Here is a 15,594-nt window from a genome sequence, read left to right as displayed (position 1 = left end):
TGTGACACAAAGTCAAATGGTTTTCTCAAGTCTGAAAACACAGAATGAACAAACTGAACTAGGCACAAAAAATGCATAGAAAACTTTATTCACATTATAAATCAAGAAAATGGGGAAGGTAATAAATGAGAGACACTAAATAACACATATCCATAGTAACAGCGATAGGATGAAGGGTATAAAACAAAGACATAACACCATGAAAATATCGTAAATCATTCACAATTACAAAATTATTACGAAAAAATAAAAATATAATAAAAAATCTCGAATAAAACTAAAAAGAAGTCCAGACCAAAAAATAATTAGAACCAAATATTAAAAAACAACAGTAACTACTTAAACATGTAATATCGCTGATTCACTATAATCCGAGCTGTCAATAGAAAAAGAAATTAATAATTCTAAGAGAAGACAGGACATGGCAGCACCAATATGCCTAACGATGTGTTATATCTTTTTTCATCATAGTTACAAACCATTATATTAAGACCATCACATACTTATATGTTGAGAGAGCACATGATAGTGGCAATATGCCAAAATGTGGTCATGGTGAATGATTTATAAAATAAAAAAGATTTAAAGAGCAACGTAGCTTGCTGATACTCGTAATAATCATGAATAAAATATATGAAGACTATTTCAAGTAAAATGGAATAATACCTGAGAAAACGAACACTATACACCACAACAAAAGGCCATACTGAGCGACAGAATGTTTTTATTGTTGAGTCTGCATGCAGCATGTTGCTGACTACGGACCTGTCTCATGAATTGTGGGCGGAGGCAGGAAACTGTACAGCATGTATCTTAAATGAACGATTGTGTAAAGCACACAAAATCTTACAGTGTATGAAAAATGGTTTGGAATACCTCCATCTTTAAAACACACGAGGAAGTTTGGATAAGAGCATATGTACACATTCCTGATCAATTTAGATCAAAATGAGATAGTATATTAAAGAAGTTAATCATGGTTGGCTGTGATTAGTGTAATAGCAATTATCGCTTCTAGGAGTACAATCCTGAATCAAACAAAATTACGATCTGCTTCAATGCTTCTTTCAGTGAAGAAGAAACCCATGCCTTACTTGGGTGATCAGGGCATTTTAGATGTTCAACAAGAAACTGAAGAGTGTGATAATGGTAAACAGGTCAAAAATGAAAGGATGAACCTGAAGGATCGATTTAGTCTGTAAGCACCTGTACATTTTCAAGACCTAGATGCAGCTCACTCTGACATTATCTTTGAACCTCAACTTTTGAGGAAGTAATGCTGTTACAAGTGTCATCAAAGTGGAAGCAAACAATGAAAGAGAAAATGGTGTCTTTGAAGAAGAATGAAACTCGAGATTTGGTACCATTACCAGAACTGCGCATTCCACCACATTTACCCACCTAATCCTGCCTGCAGCCGACTGCTCCATTCTGCACTGTAGGTAGTAGAGCTCAACTGTACTGGGTACTGAGAGACTGACCTGGAAAGCATTGCTGAGGCCCATGACTCATTCGAGTATCCGGCCATACCTGAGCATTAACAGGGTTTGGTGCAACAGGAAAACAGACAGCACTGGGAAGGCAGGAATGAGAGACAACACAGAGGCGAATTAGCTATCTGAATCGTCAGCACTCCTTTGAGAATCATGAAGGTTTGATATGATAGGAGAGCGCATTTTTGATCTCTTGCAAAGAGAAACAACTCATAATGTAAAATAGTGGATGTAACACAATAATACATAACAAAATAATGAATAGAGTACAAGAAACTATAGATTGGTTTACACAATTCATTCTTCCCTATCTCTGCTTCCTTCTAAGGCCTCCATATTTCTGAGCTCTTTTCTGAATCTTGAATTCAAATTTTGTAGCTAAGATTATATTACACTTTGATCCACAGTTGGAATATCGTCTAGAAATGTTTCAGCCATTTCTTTGTACCCTCAGTTTTTATATTGTTGTTTGTGTAATGTTCCTGGTTTTTTTTCTCAAGCAAGGTGTTTTGTGGTACAATTTTATAAGTTTTTTGATGTGGTTAGTGGTTCATTTCTTCACCAAATTGAATGCAACTATAATTTGCTGATATGTGAAAAGCACAGTAAAACCCATTGACTTCGCACATAGGGCCTGGCCCATTGCTGTAAAAATCTGCACATGCGAGACAAATACTATGTGGCTATGGTTGCCCAAGTGTTCCAGAACATGGAAGTTGGCAAGTGCATACATAAAACTGATATATGGACAATTTTGTATGCTAAAAGATAGATTATTTGATTATATATTCAATCTTACAAGAACTGTACTGGAAAAATCTGCTCCCATTTGTTGCAGAGTTCTTGACTGATATGGAGAAAAGTGCTGCAAATATATGAGGGGGTTAAAACCAAAGTGGTGTAAGTCATGTTTCATGCATTTTGAGAAACAGAAGGTTTTGTGAGAAGTATTATAATAATTTCCACAAGAAATCAATACCACGTTTTTGTGTTTTACATCACAGAAAGGTGTCATTGTTTCAATGCGTTCATAATTGAACACAGTTTAATACAAAAGTATGTCTCTTTTGAAGGGCCCAAATGACTTACACCATTTTGCCTTTAACCAATCTTGTATTTGCAGTAAATTTAAATAAAACCAAAAGTTATTTTCAATGACAAATGATATATTTCAGAAATAACTAAGAGCAGTATAACGAAATATCCTTTCTTAGCTATGACAATGTTCAGTCACATTCAGTATCAACAACATCCAGCAGGCCTGTATCATCTACTGTTGCTTCAGCAGTTGTAAGTACCTGGAAGTAAGTATGATTGATGGGTGGAATTTATGGTAGAAGATCTAGCATGTCCCTTTTCTTTTCCTTGATTACAGGTCTTGGTCCATGGTATAGGTTTTCCATAGCAGTATGTCCAAGTGAAACTGGTCTTCCTGGTTTGGCTGGCTTTAGACATAGAGCGGAGAATGGAAAATTCTCATTAAGAGTCTCCTTGTAATAGAGCATAAAAGTTCATTCTTCAGTAAACGAATCCACTGCATATTAAGCCATGACACTGGTTTTTTAGCAACATTTTGTTTTCTCCTTGTAATAGCTTGTTCAAGATTCTTCGTAGACTTGAAGTCTACACGTGACATTTGCATAACAATAAAAGCTTTCTTTCTTCTTGATTTTGCGATTATGGAGCACCAATCAGCAGGAACATAAACTGTTTTACCTCTTGTATACGATTCTATAGATCCAAAATCTGAATCATTAGGGAGATAGGAGTGGCCACTAACAATAAATTTATGGTCCATAATGTCGATGTTAACACTGGTGTGATGCAATTTCATGAGACACAATGCAAATTTCGAATTCCTATTTTGCCCTGTACAAGTGTCACTATACATGACAACATGTTTTGAAGCTGAAGCTCTTGTAGTAATATGTTTTGTAACACAAGAACCTATTTCTTGTGACCCACGTGAGGCCATTGTCTCATCCCATGTGTACATAAAGCCAATATCAGTTGACAGCTCTTGACAGCCAATATTGTATAAGTACATGTTTCTTTTATAATAGGCCACAGAAGTGGTGAGTTTGGGGAATGGTAGAGCTTTCTGCAAGTCAAAAGTGAAAGCATAATACAATTTATCTTTCTGTGACTTTTCTTCATCTAATTCCATAGATATTCTAGCAGCCTCCACCTTTCGAAGATGAAGTTCGTGTTGTACTTACACGTTCTTTCTTTCTATTGCATCTTCTAAAGTAGACATCTGTATTTTGTACTTGTCACACTTCACACAAGTATCTTTACGTGGAGCATGAAAGTGCAAGTTGAAGTCATGACTGAAACATCTGCAATAAATGGGCTCTTTAATAGGTAAGATTTTTTTCTCTTTGCAGTATTCTCTGTACAAGTTATACGTAAGACGTACATTAAGGTCAGGGGATAAATATTTTCTGTTTGGATTTTGAGCTCTTGTATAATGAGACTGGTATGAGGGGAATGATGAAATATGCTTCTGGACAATATCCATTCTTTCATCAGAGATTTTGTTCACGGGTATCCCACTTCCTCATTTGTCCGATCCTGATTGCTCTCCCATTTCCAACTTTTGTACAGCTCTGGTCATCCGCCCATCTGATATTTTGAATGTCTGAAGGAAATATTTTTTGCATACTTTATCACTGTTTCCATCAACTTGAATATGAAGTTGATTGCTGGTTGACTTTGGCAATCTTGACCTATCTCTAGGACGCCTGTGTTGAGGACTTATTTTCTTTATTAACCCACATAGAAAAGTATTCTGACAGGAAAAAGAACCTAAATTCCAAAATGCTTCGAATGAACTTCTGCGTGCCACTTCTGATTTCTTATCTATACATTTTAATCTGCAGTTACAATTTATGTTTGAGAACGTCTTTTCAGGAACCTTTGTCCCTTCGTTAGTTTCATATGCCTGACCCAAATTTATTTTTTTCTTTCTTTCCTGCTTTGTACTCCCCCTTTCTTGCCTCTTTCTACTTCGATTTGATAATTCATGTTGTGTTATTTCCACTTCTTCCTCTGCAACCAAACAAACACGCACAATTATTTTACGAATTTTTTGCTACGACGTTTTGAGGTTGTGTTTCAAGACTGTTATTATTTTTATGAATTGTTTTGCAGAAATTATGCTACATCGTTTAGCTCGCGCACCACATTTGCTATTATTTTCAGTGAAATTACGTTTATAGGCCAGTCATTGTTAAACTTCAAAGACATGATAATGTGTTATGTAATTGGCCAAATGATACTATGTGAGTTAAACTTACCTGAAGAACCAAACATTTCATTCTCTGAAGGATCATAATCATTACTAGATCCTGCATTTTGCAATATATTGGGTTCACTACTTGTGTCTTCATCAAATTGAGGATCCATCTTCACCAAAACACGTAAACTACACAGTACGAAAGCACGCCTTAGAAGCACTTAGAGGAATAATGATGTAAGTCAGACTTGCACCGCAATGCCTGTAAACAAAGCGGCCATTTCATTCACAAATGAAACTGCTAACTCCATCTATGGGAGTAAGAACAAAACTGTGAGTTACACCATTCTTCCATTTAACAGATCTATATTTCAAAATTGTATGGCAGCACTTAAGTCAATAATTTTAAAAGCGTGACTTACACCACTTCAGCTTTAACCCCGTCATATGGCAGGAAACTGAAGCTAACATGAACGAGTTAGGCATATTTACAAGTCATCTGTAAGGGTTACTTTCATTACCGATCAGGGGGAAAAAGTGAAAACGGCACTTGAGAACTATTGTCACATTCCCTGCAACAACAAATCACTTAGCACTGTTCTTCGCCACACCAGTTGCAAAAATCTTGTCCTGATGTTTGTGCATCGTTGGAAGCAATGAAAAACGTCATAAGTTATTAAAAAAGTAGTGAGCATGTGAAAGACTCAGAGTTGCAGTTTACCATAAGGCAACACATTGAGACTTGCTGGTATATTTTGTGGGTCATGCTAAAATCCATGTCCATGCAGTATAAACAAATTGATAACATTTTATATGACTTAAACTTGTCTGATAACAGGGATTAGCAGGCAGCTGACAAATTAATTTAACTTCTTGGAGTATTTTAAGACTATGGAAGCTGACAGTTGCTTGTGACATGGGTGTATCAGCTATAGGGAACCTGTGCTGAGACTGTGGCAGAGGATCAGGTGAGCACTCCCACATATGCAAAAGGATGTATTTATGGACAACCAAAATGTAAATTTTTGTTAAATATATTAAACACCCAGAACTGAATTAGAGGTCGTATTTAAAGAAGATGATGTGCAGACAAATCAGGGAAATAATCTTTGAAAGTTTTCCAAGTCCCTTCAAATATTCTTTAATTATGTTCTTGACAGTTTCGTCCAAAGTAAAATGAATTTCTACTGTGAAATAACGGAAGGCGTCGAAATACTGAAATTGACTGGAATTTAAACAGATTTCTAAAGCTTCAAAATTTTTAATAAAAGATTCGATATAGTCTCCCACAGTACAAGAGATCAGTTCTGAAGTGCTGTACTGGTATATACTGGGCGAAGTTAGAAAATACTTGCAAATGGGCCTCAGAAATTTTGTTTCGTGCCTGTGCTCACAGCAATCTGGCAGTTAACCCACATAGGCCACTTGAGAGAATCCAGGCAGTGGTGGGCTACAGTGTGGCATGACAGGCCTTGGTGCAGCTCCACTGGCAGACCGGGCAGCACGAGTCAAGCTCGCCCGGCAGTCATGGCTGCAGTACCAGCTGGGCAGTGCAGGCTCGGTGAACATCTATGACCTTTACTATATAATCGAAAGGCAGTTCGATATAAATGGATCTAGCATATGAAGCAGATTCTAAAAGAAAGCTGATCGATTTAAAGCACGATTATTTACAAAAGAGTATTCCCAAGAGAAAGTATCGCTTATGAAAAGACTGTTTCTCCTGTAGTCCCACATGAGTCAATTACAGTTTTATCAGCAGTAGCAACTTCAGGCAATATGGACATCAGGTGATTTGATGTTCAGAATGCATTCCTTAATAGGAATTTGAAAGTAGTTTACACAGAGCACCTAAAATGGTTTATTTTAGAGAACTCAAATTTTGTTTGTCATTTGAAGAAGAGTCTACGCAAGCTAAAACATCACTGCATTGCAGGAATCAAAAATTTGTACATTTTCTGACAGTGTCTGGATTTGAGCAACTGATGCAGACAAATGGATTTTCAGTGTATTAACAGATGATCTGGACACCTACTTCGCACTTTATGTGGACTACGAACAACTTCAGTTGGAAGGACCACATAGATAATATTGTCGGGAAGGCGAGCCAAAGGTTGCGTTTCATTGGCAGGACACTTAGAAGATGCAACAAGTCCACTAAAGAGACAGCTTACACTACACTCGTTCGTCCTCTGTTAGAATATTGCTGCGCGGTGTGGGATCCTTACCAGGTGGGATTGACGGAGGACATCGAAAGGGTGCAAAAAAGGGCAGCTCGTTTTGTATTATCGCGTTATAGGGGAGAGAGTGTGGCAGATATGATACACGAGTTGGGATGGAAGTCATTACAGCATAGACGTTTTTCGTCGCGGCGAGACCTTTTTACGAAATTTCAGTCACCAACTTTCTCTTCCGAATGCGAAAATATTTTGTTGAGGCCAACCTACATAGGTAGGAATGACCATCAAAATAAAATAAGAGAAATCAGAGCTCGAAGAGAAAGGTTTAGGTGTTCGTTTTTCCCGCTGGCTGTTCGGGAGTGGAATAGTAGAGAGATAGTATGATTGTGGTTCGATGAACCCTCTGGCAAGCACTTAAATGTGAATTGCAGAGTAGTCATGTAGATGTAATCCATTTGCAAGTCTCCAGAAATACAGGAAACTTAGTGACACTAAGTTCTTCTTTTGAAGTTACTGTGCACAATGGAAAATACTTCTGTGGAATGGAAATTGAACTCAACCATTCTGCAAAAGAAATCTAAGTAAGTCAGCCAGAGTAAATCTAGTGCCTTCTTCAGAAGTTCAGAATGAAGTAAAGCGGATGGATAACCTGTATTGACAGGCAGACAATAGCTAAATGTTTGCAGCAACTGTCTCACAGGTAGATGCCAGGTTGACTGTGATCACATTGAGTAGGTTTTTATATATTCAATGCCTTGAACACTGGCACACTGTTAAAAGAATTATGAAGTATCCATAGGGGACCAAGGATCCGGTCATAAGATACAAAGCTGACACAATCAACTGGTGGTCTACTCTAATGCCAGTTTTGCTAGTGACAATGAAATCCATCCATCAGGCTATGCGAGTTTGTTAGCAGCTGGGCCTGTGTCATGGTGTTTACAATGGCAGGAATTTGTAACCAGATCAACAGTGAAGGCTGAATATATGGTGGCTTGAGATGCTGCTAATGAAGTTCTTTGGTTGTGTAATTTACTCAGCGCAATTGGATTTTCAGTTAGAAATATCAACCACACTCTGTATTGATGGCCAAGGTGCTATTTGCTTGATTAAAAATGGAGAACTCTAAAATGCACAAAAATCTTAGATATTAAATACCATCACATATGTGAATACATTGAAAATGATAAGACTGAAGTATTTTAATTTGTTCTGGTAAAGAATTGGCAGATTTGATTTTTTAGAAACCCCTATAATTAGAATCAAATTCATATCAAACAGGAATGCTCGGTTGACGATTAGGAATATGTCAGAGGGCACTTACATGCACTCATGCTAAGACATTATTTAGCATGTATCTTTGGTTTCCTTGTTGCATTGTTACTGTGTCACATTTGGTTTCTAATAAAGAGCAATTGTTATTTAACTCTGAGCTTATTTCACTCTGTGATTTCATGCTACACAAAATTACAGGTATCACAGGATAGGCTTACCATTTTAATACTACTATGTAGTATAACTGAGAGTATCGACTTGTTGCAGTTAACATCACTGCAGAAGTGTGAAAATTTGAAAGGTATTTATGAAATTTCAATGTGGAAATTGACTCTACTTACTCATTTCTCATGCAGTGTAAAAATGATCGATTAATATCAACATCATTTCGGTCATTACAAAACTACTTAATTTCATTCCTAAAAGCACCATGTTAAAATATTTTGAATACTATATAGATTATACTATTTGAAGTTTTTATAATGATTAACATTGATAAAATTAGTGTGATTTCTCTATTATAAACGAAAAAACTTAACAGAAATTCAAGAGAACCAGAAGGGAGGCTATTTGAGTTGTAGTTTCAGGACCAAGTCCATTTTTAAATGGTAGTTTTTTCCTCAGACATTGATTAATTTTTTTGTAGAGTTGTTGCAATAAATACAGCAATTATTGGGCTACTACATCTAATGGAAATTCTTACAGATAAGATTAAAATCTTTTTTCTTGATTAGTAATCATGGTTTTTTGTTAGAAGTCGACTGTACCATTTACACTCAAACATAATTAGCGATTCTGTAATTAAACTGGTACATTTAGTAATAATTATATATATATATATATATATATATATATATATATATATATATATAATTGTTGTGTATGATTAGATTCTGTAAGATAGACATACTAGGCGCATTATAACTTACTTTATGGACGATTCTTTAGTGGTGAATTTTGCCATGTACACCCTTGCTCTTATGAGTCCATGTAATGGTCATAAAATAAATTAGAAAACGTTCTTCGCTATTTTAGAAGTATATTAGTTTAATGAACTTAACACTAGAAAGATTACATATGATATTCTCCTTTGAATCTTCTCTATTTCTTGTATATTTTCCAGCTGGCTCAGATTCCAGATTGATAAGCGATACTCAAGAATCGGTAGGATGAAGGTTTTGTAAGCTACCTACTTCTTGGGTGGACTACATGTCCTGAAGAGTTTTCCAATAAGTCTCAGTCTGCTATCTGCCTTACTTGAAATTAAGATCATGTGGTCACTCTGTCTTAAATTGCTCCATATGCATACTCCCTGATATTTAAGCTGTGTGCCCACTTCTAGGGCTTGTACTTCAATCCCATACAATAATGGGTCTTTCAGCCTATTTATGTGCAGTAGGTTACATTTATTTGTGTTAAATGTCAGCTGACAATCTCTGCACTAAGCATATGTCTTCTGCAAGTCTTTCTGCATTCTGCTATAATTTTCTAGCTTGCAGCTTCTCTGTGTCATCTCTGCGGCACAACATGGGACCCCTACCATTGTCCATTTGCCATTTATGTATATAGTGAAATATAATGGTTCTTTATAGTTCACATCATATAGGAAGGTGCCCCAATTTTACGCCACACTGCGCACCCTCCCTCCATTAATTGCCAGCAGCCAATAAGATTCATTCTCTCTCTGAGCAGATAGCTACGAGTTACTACGAGACTACGAGAATTCCTCACCCTCGTGCTGAGCTAAATGAAATGATCGTATGACCTTGTTGGCCACGATGCCCCATTCGGGGAGTTTGGTCTCTCTATTGCAAGTACTTTTTAGTTGACGCCACTTCGGTGACTTGCGAGTCAATGTGGATGAAATGATGCTGAAGGACACACAACACCCAGTCATCTCATGCTGTGCTGGTGCCGTGCTTCGCGACAATGCAGTTTCATTCACAGAAGGACCAAATTATTCGTTCAAATGTTGATGTTATTTTATTCTAGCAATATAACTGTGAATGTGTATGTGCAAATGTGTTAGCACGATTTACAAATAAATATGCCACCTGAGAGAAATTAACAAGAAGTGTTTCAGAAGCAGGGCAGTAGATTTATTTACTGCATTTATAACTTTTCGAACGTGAATCTGAAAGTGGGGCTCCTGTTTTTGACATTTTGAAGAGACATGAACAAACTGCAGAAACATGTGTCGGCAAGAGAACTGTACAGAGAATAGTGAACGAAAGTGTCACAGCTATAGAAAGCTCAAGAAAATTTTGTTTTGTGTCGCCTGAAAAGCATCGAAAACGCAAGAAACCGTCAACACAAATTGACGGTTTTGACAATAGTGTTCTACGTAGTTCCATGTTTGAAATGTATAACTAGCGAATACCCAACATTACAAAAACTTGTTACAAGTACACATGAGAAAATTGGCTACAAACGTAGCGCTTCGTCCATGCAAAGAATTTTAGAGGTGTAGGGTCTACGATACCACAGAAGGAAGTAGTTAAACAATGTATTACGTTGTTGAAACATGGGTGAATCAGAATCATTCCATGAGTAACTAATGGAAAATGATTGATGATACTGGCTGTTTTAAAGTTCCCTTAGACAAAGGTTTGTGGACGATTATTTTGCATGCTGCTTGTCTACTGGTTCTGTTCCTACGAATAAACTCGTATTTGGGTGTTAGATACCAGTTGTGACTACCATTCGAAAATGAACGCCATAAGTTTTATGAAATGGTTCACTGAGCAGTTCTTGCTATACCTCACATATAAGTCGGTCATTGTAATTTGGTCTATCATGCCATTTATCATTCAACTGCTACATAGAAGAAACCTAGCATAAACACTGGAAAAGCGGATGTCGTACCATGGCTTACAAATAAAAATATTATGCGCAGTACAAGTCAGACTCGTGCCAAATTCTTGTGGCTTGTTAATTATAAAATCATGTGACATGATGTACAAATATGGCTTTCTAGCACGTGAATGTGTTCACACAGTTTTGCATTTATCCACACATCACTATCAGTATAATCTGATAGAATTTATCTGGGCACAAGTTAAAGAATATTTGGCGGTAAACCAAAAACATTTAAGATAAACAGACCCTGAATATCTTGTGCATGAGGCAATAGACGACATCCCTCCATCAATGAGGGCACATTGTGTGCTGCACACTGAATAGCTGCAGAAAGAAGCCTTTTATTGAGAGATGAAGATGGATATAAACCATGAACCTGTCATCCCAAATTTACAATCAGATGGTAGAGACACAGACTCAGATAGCAGTAATGGTGGTATTACGATGTAGTCTTTGGAACAAAGCAAAGTACTAATACTTTTTGGTTTTAAAGTCTTGTGGATTAAAAACCGTGTTTGTTGACATATCAATTGCATACATAGGATATGACAACTCCCTAGCCCTTATTGATTAGGAATTTGTATTATATGAAGTATGCAGACTATTATGGTCTACATATTACCCAAGAAGTTTATCTTTTCCCAACGCCTTGTATGCTCTAAATTCGCCAAAACATCCGGTATTTCGACCAAGTAAACCCGCGCCATTTTCAATGCACAAATTGGAAAATGCCTTAAAATAACATGGAGGGTTACCTATTAACAGAAGTGGTTAATTGTTTACTTGTTCCATGGATCTTAACTGCGGTCACTCACTGTAATGTCGAATAAGTTAGTTTAGACTCATAATGCCCATTGATGGAGAACAATGTGATAATATGCTCACAATTATTTACGATAGTCTTTGCTACCAGTAATTGTTTTTTTACACACTGTGATTTAACTACAGTCAACCACATCAACGTGCACACATACATATTTTAAAAAGATATGGAGTTCAAGCAGCTGTCAAGCAGTTACAATGTTTTCTGTTTGAATTTGATGGTAACTTTGTTATGTATTGTATTTTAACTTATAATACAGTCCAAATCGCAGTTAATGATAAATATTACAACCAGCTTCGATGATCTTGTCATTAGCCAATGATTATTTGGAGAAAAATTGTACTTGACGTCTTCACAATGCTGCAGCAGCCATTCTAATCTTTTGACGTCACAAGGACTATAGCTGTGATGCAACGTCAAGACGTGAAGTACAAGTTCTCTCATGTAGACAATTGATCGAATTCCGTCTTCAAATGTATTATTCCCCTCATTTGTTGGAACGTATAATATGGTGAATGAACCTGATTGTTGTTCTCTCCAACAGAGTTACGTAACGCGGATTTTGTTTGCCCTCTCTCTGATGCCACTCATGTGCAGATCTCATCTCCTCTCCACTTCTCTATCACTCCATCTCTAAGCGCCGAAGCACCTTCTTTCATGACACGGGCTTGCACTCACTTGCAGTAAGCCTGTAGTTACTTTTACATGTGAAAATTTTTCTCCATTAAGAATGATATGCTCTATCTTTTTTGTTTGGAACTCTTAAATCCAATCAGAAAGCTGGTCTGATATTCTGTACCCTCATATTTTGTGCATTAGGTGGTAGTGTGGAACTGTATAAAAGGCTTTATGGAAGTCAAGGCATGTGACATCAACCTAAGTTCATGCACTTATTGCCTTCTGGGTCTCAAGGCTCATTGTTTGAGGAATTCATGCAGACTGGGACAGAGGAGATTTCAGTCTCCTAAAACATAATAATATGTGAGCTATAGAGGGGCATTAGGAAAACAGAGCCTAATTTGGGTAAATTATGACCTTGAACACCCCTCCCACCCCTCATACCTTTCCAAATACCCCCAATTCCCCTTCCTTCTGCCTTCCTCTCCCTATCATCACCTGTCCTCCCTCTCTCACTCCTCAGTCATGCCCCTTCCCCTTTCATCTTCTCTACCAAGCCACTCTCCTTCCTTGTAAGTAGGACAATCAGAGAGTATCTAAGTCAGCACACATATGTAGCTCCCCCAAAACAAACTAGTATTTTACTATCCAACCACATTTTTTCAGATCTTTTGAAAACCATGCTCCTTTCTTGGAAACAGGCCAGCCAGAGAGCTCCTCTAATCACAGCTCAGCTTTTTACTGCCGTATATTAGTCCACAGACTCACAGATTAGATTAGTTTATACTTGTTCCATAGATCATGAATACAACACTTCGTAATGATGTGTAACGTGTCAGGTCAATAAAAGATGTCGTACAAGATATTACATTAAACAAGATATTGCATGACACTAATGTTTACGTTGTTTTTTCCCCTTAATTTATATGTAAAAATTCAGCCAATGAGTAGAAGGAGTTGTCATCTAGAAATTCTGTTAATTTATTTTTAAATGCTAGTTGGCTATCTGTCAGGCTTTTGATGCTGTTTGGTAGGTGACCAAAGACTTTTGTGGCAGCATAATTTACCCCTTTCTATGCCAAACACTGCATAGTGAAGATCACCCTTTCTCCTGGTGTTATAGCTATGCACACCGCTATTACTTTTGAACTGGGTTGGATTATTAACAACAAATTTCATAAGTGAATATATATACTGTGAGGTTACTGTGAGGATCCCTAGATCCTTAAATAGATGTCTGCAGGATGACCGTGGGTGGGCTCCAGTAATTATTGTAATTACATGTTTTTGAGCAATGAATACTTTTCTACTCAATGACGAATTACCCCAGAAAATGATGCCATACGAAAGCAGTGAATGAAAGTAGGCATGGTAAGCTAATTTACTGAGATTCTTATCACCAAACTTTGCAATAACCCTAATAGCATACGTAGCTGAACTCAGACGTTTCGGCAGACCATCAATGTGTTGCTTCCAGTTTAACCTTTCATCAATGGACACACCTAAAAATTTTGAAAATTCTACCTTAGCTACAGACTTTTGTTCAAAGTCTATATTTATTACTAGAGTTGTGCCATTTACTGTACGGAACTGTATATACTGTGTTTTATGAAACTTTAAAGAGATTCCGTTTGCTGACAACCACTTAATAATTTTGTGAAAAACATCATTTACAATTACATCACTTAGTTCTTGGTTTTTGGATGTTATTACTATACTTGTATCATCAGCCGAAAGAACTAACTTTGCATCTTCGTCAATGTGGAATGGTAAGTCATTCATGTATATCAAGAACAGCAAAGGACCTAAGACAGAACCCTGTGGGACCCCGTACTTGATAGCCCCCCAGTTTGAGGAATCAGCTATTGTTTTAACATTATATGAACCACTTATTTCAACAATTTCAACAATTTGCAATGTCTTCTCTAAGCCACATAAATTTCTTCAAAAGAGGAGAATCAGGGAGCTTCTTAGCCATTTATGTTGGACATATTTAGATCTCGCAATCGGAGCTCAGATGGAAGATGAAACAGGCAATCAGAAGACTTTCTGTGGTAAAGATGGGCAGGTCATGACGTCATAATTTCCAGTGATGATGGCAGTTGTGTAAGTGTCCACCTTGTAGGTTCAAGTAGGTGTGATAGGTGTAGATCACAAGCAAAGCACTGGGATATTTAGCTCATAATATGTTGTGGAAGTTATTCGTTATATTCTCATAAAAGATCGTTGCATAAATAGTGTGATAGAGTTACATTTTCATTATACATTTACAACCAAGTCTTAAATTTTCAATTTCATAATGCATCTATAACATGTAGGTTATAATTACATTATCATGAAGCATAACCACAAATGTGTTAAATTTTCAGGGTGAGAAATGACATTGTTTTCATCCCATGGCGACGAAAATTGTGTAATTGTCTGGTGCTATGCACATTGGAGCAACAGGTCGACATGCATCCACGAGCAGCTCAGCTGATAATCGTTGGCAAGATAAGACAGACACACAGCAGCCAACTCACATTTAGACAAAGCACACATCTCCTGACACAACAAACAAAACCTGACAATTACCTTCTGTGATGGGTTTGTAGTACCATATCTACGTCTCTGTTTATAAGTTCTAACTTGCTTTTAAGTCGCATACAGTCTTTTACTACCTATTCCTTGGTTCCTAAGCACACTGTGTGATAAGTGAAATCCCACATAATAATTTTGTGTACTGTTTCCATATGTTTCAGATTTGCAAATCACACCTCTTGTGACAGAGTTTCAAGTGACAGGGCGTTATCATATGTAATTTTCCATTCTGAATTTTAGCCTTTTACTTCATTTTCTGGAGCCATTCTTGTTCTCACAACTTAAACTTCAAGCAATAATTCCCACTTCCCAAAATTCCTGTTCATTTCCATTGCCATGTACATTATTGCCCTCCATTTTTGCTGTTAACAAGAAAAGTAATAACTCTACCAGTTCTTTTTGATTATTTCAGTGGATGTAGTCGATATGTACTGATGGTTCATTGGAGGCCGAGTTCCAGTCTTTAATGTCATGTTCCCTCCACACTTGCACACTTTCAAGTCAATATGGATTTCATCAACTCTCAAG

This window comes from Schistocerca gregaria, chromosome 3 (assembly GCF_023897955.1).
Source record: "Schistocerca gregaria isolate iqSchGreg1 chromosome 3, iqSchGreg1.2, whole genome shotgun sequence".
Classification (NCBI taxonomy): Eukaryota; Metazoa; Arthropoda; class Insecta; order Orthoptera; family Acrididae; genus Schistocerca; species Schistocerca gregaria.
Note: the sequence above shows the minus strand (reverse complement) of the source record.